Source organism: Schistocerca cancellata, chromosome 3 (genome assembly GCF_023864275.1).
Source record: "Schistocerca cancellata isolate TAMUIC-IGC-003103 chromosome 3, iqSchCanc2.1, whole genome shotgun sequence".
In the NCBI taxonomy this organism is placed as follows: Eukaryota; Metazoa; Arthropoda; class Insecta; order Orthoptera; family Acrididae; genus Schistocerca; species Schistocerca cancellata.
This window is the reverse complement of record NC_064628.1, coordinates 187,283,043-187,291,880: the sequence shown is the minus strand read 5'-3', so window position 1 is coordinate 187,291,880 and position 8,838 is coordinate 187,283,043. Positions and strand designations below refer to the sequence as shown.

The 8,838-nt window shown below is 46.9% G+C and overlaps 1 non-coding gene across 1 annotated transcript; it reads left to right on the top strand.

Moving 5' to 3' along the window:
- The first annotated feature begins 222 nt into the window (after positions 1–222).
- On the top strand, positions 223–329 carry LOC126178686 (U6 spliceosomal RNA). Its single transcript, XR_007536565.1, has one exon. It is a non-coding gene; the product is annotated as a U6 spliceosomal RNA (small nuclear RNA).
- The last annotated feature ends 8,509 nt before the right edge of the window (positions 330–8,838 follow it).

The following is an 8,838-nucleotide window of genomic DNA, read 5'->3' as shown; positions in this document are numbered from 1 at the left end:
AAGCGGGACCACGTCCAGGTTCCTCCGAGAACAAGCAGCCAATGATAGATGAAGAAAAACAGTAAAATTTGCAATGGAGAGGATAAGTGGAAAAATTAATAAAAGGGACGAGTCAAGTGAAGTCTTTTGCCACATTCAAATGATGAAAGATGATTCTGGAAATCACTGAGAGGTAAACATATTCTAATCATTTACTTCGTTTTCTCGCTGGCTCAGTAGTGTGTACTTGCTTTGGCTGTACATACGCTAAAACTGGAGCGAAACAAAGAAGATGACCATGGCCCCTGAGCAAGGATGACACACAAGATCGTGAAGCGTGGAAAAAAAGGTGGTGGAGTGACGGACTATGATCCCAGACCTCTGGGCTTCGATCCCCGGTCAGTCCTAGGGTTTTCGTCTGTCACTTTTTACTTCTTTCGCCAAGGCAATGTCTGTTAATGTGAAAAAATGCCGAAATGCACTGTGGTTCGGAATCTGCGCTATACTGTAGATCCAATTTAATTGGGTGAGTAAGTCAGTTTGATGATCAGAGGGAGTAAACGGCATATAACACTTCTAATAGGTGCATTCCTAGTAAAGAACTGTAGTGTTCAAACCGACCTTCAGGCTGAGTGCAGCTTTACGATTACCTTTTTACCCACGTCAAAGATCAGTGTGCACTAAGCCTCTAGTATCTTCTAATTGAATCTAAACTCCTGGAAATTGAAATAAGAACACCATGAATTCATTGTCCCAGGAAGGGGAAACTTTATTGACACATTCCTGGGGTCAGATACATCACATGATCACACTGACAGAACCACAGGCACATAGACACAGGCAACAGAGCATGCACAATGTCGGCACTAGTACAGTGTATATCCACCTTTCGCAGCAATGCAGGCTGCTATTCTCCCATGGAGACGATCGTAGAGATGCTGGATGTAGTCCTGTGGAACGGCTTGCCATGCCATTTCCACCTGGCGCCTCAGTTGGACCAGCGTTCGTGCTGGACGTGCAGACCGCGTGAGACGACGCTTCATCCAGTCCCAAACATGCTCAATGGGGGACAGATCCGGAGATCTTGCTGGCCAGGGTAGTTGACTTACACCTTCTAGAGCACGTTGGGTGGCACGGGATACATGCGGACGTGCATTGTCCTGTTGGAACAGCAAGTTCCCTTGCCGGTCTAGGAATGGTAGAACGATGGGTTCGATGACGGTTTGGATGTACCGTGCACTATTCAGTGTCCCCTCGACGATCACCAGTGGTGTACGGCCAGTGTAGGAGATCGCTCCCCACACCATGATGCCGGGTGTTGGCCCTGTGTGCCTCGGTCGTATGCAGTCCTGATTGTGGCGCTCACCTGCACGGCGCCAAACACGCATACGACCATCATTGGCACCAAGGCAGAAGCGACTCTCATCGCTGAAGACGACACGTCTCCATTCGTCCCTCCATTCACGCCTGTCGCGACACCACTGGAGGCGGGCTGCACGATGTTGGGGCGTGAGCGGAAGACGGCCTAACGGTGTGCGGGACCGTAGCCCAGCTTCATGGAGACGGTTGCGAATGGTCCTCGCCGATACCCCAGAAGCAACAGTGTCCCTAATTTGCTGGGAAGTGGCGGTGCGGTCCCCTACGGCACTGCGTAGGATCCTACGGTCTTGGCGTGCATCCGTGCGTCGCTGCGGTCCGGTCCCAGGTCGACGGGCACGTGCACCTTCCGCCGACCACTGGCGCCAACATCGATGTACTGTGGAGACCTCACGCCCCACGTGTTGAGCAATTCGGCGGTACGTCCACCCGGCCTCCCGCATGCCCACTATACGCCCTCGCTCAAAGTCCGTCAACTGCACATACGGTTCACGTCCACGCTGTCGCGGCATGCTACCAGTGTTAAAGACTGCGATGGAGCTCCGTATGCCACGGCAAACTGGCTGACACTGACGGCGGCGGCGCACAAATGCTGCGCAGCTAGCGCCATTCGACGGCCAACACCGCGGTTCCTGGTGTGTCCGCTGTGCCGTGCGTGTGATCATTGCTTGTACAGCCCTCTCGCAGTGTCCGGAGCAAGTATGGTGGGTCTGACACACCGGTGTCAATGTGTTCTTTTTTCCATTTCCAGGAGTGTATATAACGAAGGAGATTAGATTTGAGTAAATGTTGCCAGATCCTTTTTAAATTTACACATTTAAGCAACTTAAGAGTCAAATGAAGGAGCAACCCTGTAACAGTTGAGAGCAGATATTTTTGGCCATAGGTTGCTACGGTGGCAGGATTTAAAAAGTTGTTTCATGAGTACTTCCAAGATAACGCTAAAGAGACTAAACCAGACGCGTTGGTCTGGTAGATGCTACGCCATTTATGCACTTAAGGGGGGAGATTCATTGCATTTCTTAAGGACCTGAGAAGAGCGATTCAGTCAGAACGTATCAGTTGACAAATATCCAACATTTCTGAAACATGGACCATTTTCTAACAAACGAATAAACACAGTAAAGACATACATCGACGAGCTATGCGAGGATAAGGGGGGTTGATGGAACCCATAACTAGACTTCGAATCACATTTTATTTATCCAACGATTGACAGTACTTATTCGGAAAGAAATAATTTGTTTTTAACAAATGAATTATGTTATAGATGCAAACTGAGCAATACTACCTTAGTTTATTTCTCTACCTTTGGTGAGCATTTTAAAAATAAAGCACTTAATTTTTTTTCTACGATCTTTCTCATCTGTTTCCAGCACAGATGATTTAATTAAGGACTTACGTTAAAGAATAAATATCGAAATTCTGACGCGAAAGACTTAGCAGCGCTGATATCGAGCTACCTTGACGTATACACAAACCTCCTGATGTATGTAATAGAACTTACAACTGTTGAAAAAGCTTTTTTGTTACTAAATATATTTTAAAAAATTACTTATGCTCTACACTTAGTGAAGAACGGTCATCTAATCTAAGGGAAGAGCTGTCCTTATGGTCACAGGATTGTTTTACTGACGAGCGAGAGTAACGGAGATGTTGAGTAATCTTAAACGGCAGGACTTTAAGCAAGACGCCGTATATCTCGCTAGAACATACTATGAGAAACTGTGAAGGGGAAAGTTTTGTTGACTTGGGAATGGAGTGAGGTAGGCTTGAAAGAGGGGGACTATGCCTCGTTTTACGAACTTGAATCAGTGCCCCCACGTCTTCGCTGCGGCACAGAACTCCTACAGGACGCCATATACGAATAAACGTGTGTAGATGAGTGGATAGTGGGCTTCTAAATCGTTTGCCAACGAGAGACAACAGTAAACATACACTCATTTTCAGAAAAAAACAGCACTTGGAACTACTACAGATAGGACGTTCATATTCACACGACATGTACGGTGGTATGTTCTGCAAAAATGATTAGCATTTCAGTCACTTCGGTTCAACACGAGCCTTGTTGACTAGCAGGCATCCATAATAGATAAGCTTAAACATACACTCAGTTTCAGAGGAAAACAGGACACCCTGTACGACTAGAGGTAGGACGTTCGCATTCACAGGAAATTTACGTTGATATATTCTGCAGAAATACGAGGGCTGTTCAGATGGTAAGCTCCGATTGATCGCTAAATGGGAACCACAGTGAAAATTAGAAATGTTTTATTTTTAACAGTTAGCTACACCATCCAGCTACTTCTCTACGTAGTTGCCGTTCTGACTAAGACATTTGTCGTAGCGTTGTACCAACTTTCCAATACCCTCATCATAAAAGACAGCCGCCAGTGCTTTCCGCCAATTCTCTACGCTGGCCTACAGCTCGTTTTCTGTGCCAAAATGTTGTATTCATAGCCAGCGGTTCATGTGAGCAGAAATGAAACGCAGGGGGAGTCAATTACGGGCTGTATTGTGGGTAGTCAAACATTTCCAATTGAAAACGATGCAGGAGCATCTTCATTGCCCCTTCAGAATGCGGCTGAGAATATTGCCTTGTAGAAGAAACTGCACGACAGTTATGTAATGTTGGCTGTATAGCTTGAGGCGAAATTTCTCACCAGGTCCTCGTACTTGGCGGGAGACACTATTCTCTAGACAACTTTACGCGATCACTGTGAGCTCAGAAATGAGAGGAGTGACGTGATGCTATCTAGGGTCATACTAGAGACACTGCCCAACACATCTGTGCAAAGCTTTATAGGATTATCATAGTTGTTTCCATTTCGCGATCAATCGGAGCTTACTTTCTGAACAGCCCTCGTAATTAGCGTTTATTACTTCGGCTCAGCATGAGCCTTGTTGACTAGTACGTACGGGGTCCACCATGGGCCTTGATAACTCGTTCTATGGGTGATGGCAACGACGCGTATAAGGCGCGAATGGCGTCCTGTGAGATAGCCATCCATGGTTCCAAAGTTCATCTGTGGTGGTTGGCATTGGGTCACAGCACTGCACCGGCTGGCAACAAGTCTGATGAATTTGTAGGCCACGGTAAAAGGCTGGCATCCTACGACACCAAGAGCGGATGGGTTCGTGCAGTCCATGTAGTCGTGCATTGTCTTGATGGAAAATGGCATCTGAGGTGTTGTACAGAGGGTATGGCTAAGGGTCGCAGGATTCATTCACGTAGGTCACACTTGTCGCAGTGTCCTGGATACGCACCAGCTGTGATTTATGGTTGTACTCAATAGCACCCCACACCATAAGGCCTTGAGTTGGCGCTGTATGTCTTGTGCAATGCAGTCGCTGCGGTTCCACTCCCCCTGCCTGCGGCGAACCCAAATACGACCATCATTTTCAAACAAACAGAACCTGGATGCGTCCAAAAACACTGTCTAATGCCATGCCTGTACGCAGTCATGTCGTCCCATAAAACATTGCTGTCAAGCATGTTTCTGAACATTCGTCAAAGATAGGCGGAGAAGTGGACGACATGTACCTAACCCATGCCATAATAAACGGCGATGAACTGTCACCCCTGATAGTGAACGATGTGTTCCACTGTTGCACCAGAGCCGAGGAGGACGCAGATCTGTCATGCAATGCCATTCGGATGAGGCATCGATCTTCTCGGGGAATGATCTGCGTGGTGCGATGTGACCCATCTCATCGTATTCTGCGGCCTTCCGTGAACCATTCTGCACACACCCGTTGCACTGCCGAAACACTTCGTCCCGCACAAGCAGCAGTTTCCCGGATGGACGCACATTCTCACGTGCTGATAATGCACCCTCTTTCAAACTTACTAATTTGACGGTACGGTTCGCGCACACGTCTGCGAGGCATCCTACACGTCTGTTCAAGTCACGCTGATCCATTACCTTCGGTTTGCAACAACGGCAAGAGCCGCAGGCACCGGTAGGTGGTGTTGCGCCGCGATATTAATGTTGACCTTGAATCCGCGGTCCGACATGGTTCAATTTCTGCGCGACATACTGATGTGCATATCCTGCGAATGTGAACGTACTATCTCTGCTCGTTCAAGACGTTCCATTTTTTATGAGCATGAGTGTATTAAGGGCACTAATCCATCCACACATGAAAATACCGCCACCACACGCCTGGACGTTGCTCTAAGTGGCACGCATCGCCTTTAGACGTTTTCGAGGTATTCGAGCTCTACTTGTCCTGTACCCCTCGTATACTTCGACCACCACATTTCCGACCACGTTTAGCGGGCCAGATAAGACCTCTGCCTCACCTACGGGGTTGTTAGTAACTACTCGAGGTGATGGAGATGTATACAATCGAGCCGCCAGGAACTACCACAGCGTCTGCGGTTGCCAGCTTCACCTCTCAGACGACACGAGAACAGGTCACAAGGACAGAAAAAGTGTTGCAAGACGTCAAAGGGGTGCTCAAGGAACTCAACACAAGATCTCGGCCCCTCTCAACGGGGCAATGAAGTAGGAGCCGTTCTGCGGAAGTCGGGGATGCCTCGTTCAGACCCCGGCGAAAGTCTAACAACGGACGAATCCTGAGAAGAAGTAGACTTCCTGTCCCAACATGCCCGGCTGTAGTCATCTTATCTTACCTTCTCTTCTCAAGAAAATAGTGATTAATCAGTTGGTCTTTCCAACTCGCTAGCTCTGCCTAACAAGTCAGGAAATTATCTCCAGATAACAAGGGGTAGACCTCTCAAATCACATCCAGCTCCCAAAAACCGATATCTCATACATCACCAAATATATAAGTCAGACGGGCATAGCCTTATGGTGCTTCTAACATACAAATTTATGGATACTCAGACGGGGAGGAAGTCTAACATGTCTTGGATTCCGATGGATCCACAACCGCTTCAAGTCTCCGCACCGGACCCTTTCTGCCGCTCCCGCTGCTTTCCGAGTTGTGGCATCTTCGCAGTGAGTCACATCCGCTGCTGCTCTTCCAGCACCCGTTCACTGGGTGCCGCTTCGTAGTGGTTACCACTGGTTGTCTCGAGCTCCTCTCCTCGTAGGACCGTGCTGAACGCTCTGTCCTGTTCCTCGATATATTATCCAGGATAGATAGCTTTCAGTTATCAAGCTGTGAAGACATTCTCTCACAGAAGCGTACTTTGTTTAGTTACAATAATAAACAGTTGCGTCGTAAAGGTGTGTTTAGTTACTCCTCAGCAGAGAACCAATTTGCATCGCAACTATAAATCCAGGCGACTTATTTCCATGCGCAATATGGTAGTGTTTATGTGTCCATGCTAATGTCTGCACTCTGTGACGTGCAGTGAGTAGAGGCACACGTGCGGGTGGTGGCTTCTACAATCTCCAGCAGAGATCGGTTTGGATGGTGTGACTGCTCACTTGTCGTTGTTGTTCAATATCGATTCTCGAAGTGTTTGGTGAACTGTGGCGAGTATATCTGTTGTTGCAACCTGCAAGTAGTTGACGTAGACATCCGCTACCTACACTTTGTTGTCGATGACATCTGACTATCACAGAGGCTGTCTTCTCCAAAGGAGATACTCAAGGCAGACCCTTGTCAAAGGGGCAAGTGAAATACCCCTGCTTGCTCCACGGTAGAGACTAAATATCCTGTGTGCCTGGTATCCATGAAGTGTCCACGTTTTAAATCCAATGTTGCCTTGCTTCTTGTGCATCCTGCATGTAATCTTCACGCCGGTAGTCAGTACAACGTCTGAAAAAATTTCTGTTAATGACGTACTATTCCATTCGCCGTGGCATGCACTAGATATTTGTAATACAGTTTATCTTAAAGGTTCTAACACCCAGGATGTTCATTCACAGAAAGAATTTACCGACTTGTGAGGTTTCTTCCTCTCCTGCTCTACATGGGAATGTAGTCAGGCAGATAACCTCGTACAGGAAATACCTGTATCACACAAGGGAGTGGAACACTTTAGATTGGAGTGTCGGTAGTTCGAGGTGGCCATTAAGATTTATTCCATATTACATACACTAGTGACTGTAACATGGCACAGAACATAGCGACCGTTGTGACATCTGTCTCCAGACTTAGGCGATCGGCGCTTCCTAAATCATCTCTTCGGCGTTGATGTGCTTTGCAAACCTCATCATGTAATGAGTGATTCAATTTCCATGAAAGGAGAGTGTTCCTTCCCGGGTGCCTCTTGTGGTAGGCATAGTTGTTTCAGACGCAAAGTATTCATTGTCACAATAGCAGCTGGAATGTCGCACCAGCCACGTTACACAGAAACAAGTGTCTACAATAGATTACGCGTACTCTGAAGGAATACCGAAAGGTAGTGATTTTGAGACACAATTTCACTGTTTGTTCTCAACAGGTCTACTTTCATGTGGAAATTTATGCAACAGAAGCGCTCATTTCAGCCGTATTCTTCTAGCAATTTGGGCATACTGCCGTCATGTAGTCCATTACTGTGATGAAATTCCCATTTTAGGCTCTTGGTAAAATATTGTTACATACAAGTAAGTCACACATTGACTCAAGCCCCAGGTGGTTGCTCATCTCTTGTGGCAAACATTTTGAATGGCTTTTTAACTTTTTAACTGTACTCGGTTTTCATTCACGGGTTCGCCCCAAGAATCTCAAGATACTGGTCTCAACAAGTGACTCAGCAGCAAGCGAAGTCAGTACCACGATCTTCTCCTGCTAAAGTTCACAGTGCAACGGTTCGGCAGCACAGATCACGAATCATCTTTCAGTACCACCACGCGTTAATTCAAGCAGCCATTACACGTATAGGGGTGTGGCGATAGACAGAAAAATAGTTTAAGCGACATCTCTCAATAGTAAGGTTAGTATATCGGCCAACGACCAATGCAATAAAGACACAGTCACTGTCACTTCGAAAGCAACATCTGAACAGCAACAGATACACAAACATATACTTCTAACTGGTAGTCCGAAATCTATACAATACGTGATCCATTTTTATTTGAGTACTTGGAGCGATTGTTGACGCCAACAGCTTTTTTCCAGGTCCAGGTATCAGAAAACCTCAGATCTCACAGTAGATAGCGCAAGTACCACTCAAGTGATAACCGTGGATACTCTAGTCCTGACATTCGCCACATCCGGTGTTATATGGGAGCTCATCAGACACTGGTCCCAGTACCAGACATCTTCTGGACTTCAAACAGGTCAAGAACACTGGACTGAAGCTGCATTCGAAACAGTAAATTACGGAAGGAAATCTAGTTATAAAATCATTAGTAATATATTTCATAATCAACTAACATAACAATGGACATACTGTTAATATCTGCGGCTGTCCAGTGTTAAGGGGCACTGCTGGAGTTTTGAGGTGGAGAGCCGTCTACTACAGAATCCTCAACGCTGGCGCATCTCGAGAAATCTGCGCCACTACCATCTGCAGCCAGGTCAACACCAGGGGGTTACAGCGCTACCAAAACCGTCTGCGTCATGTTGATCGTTACG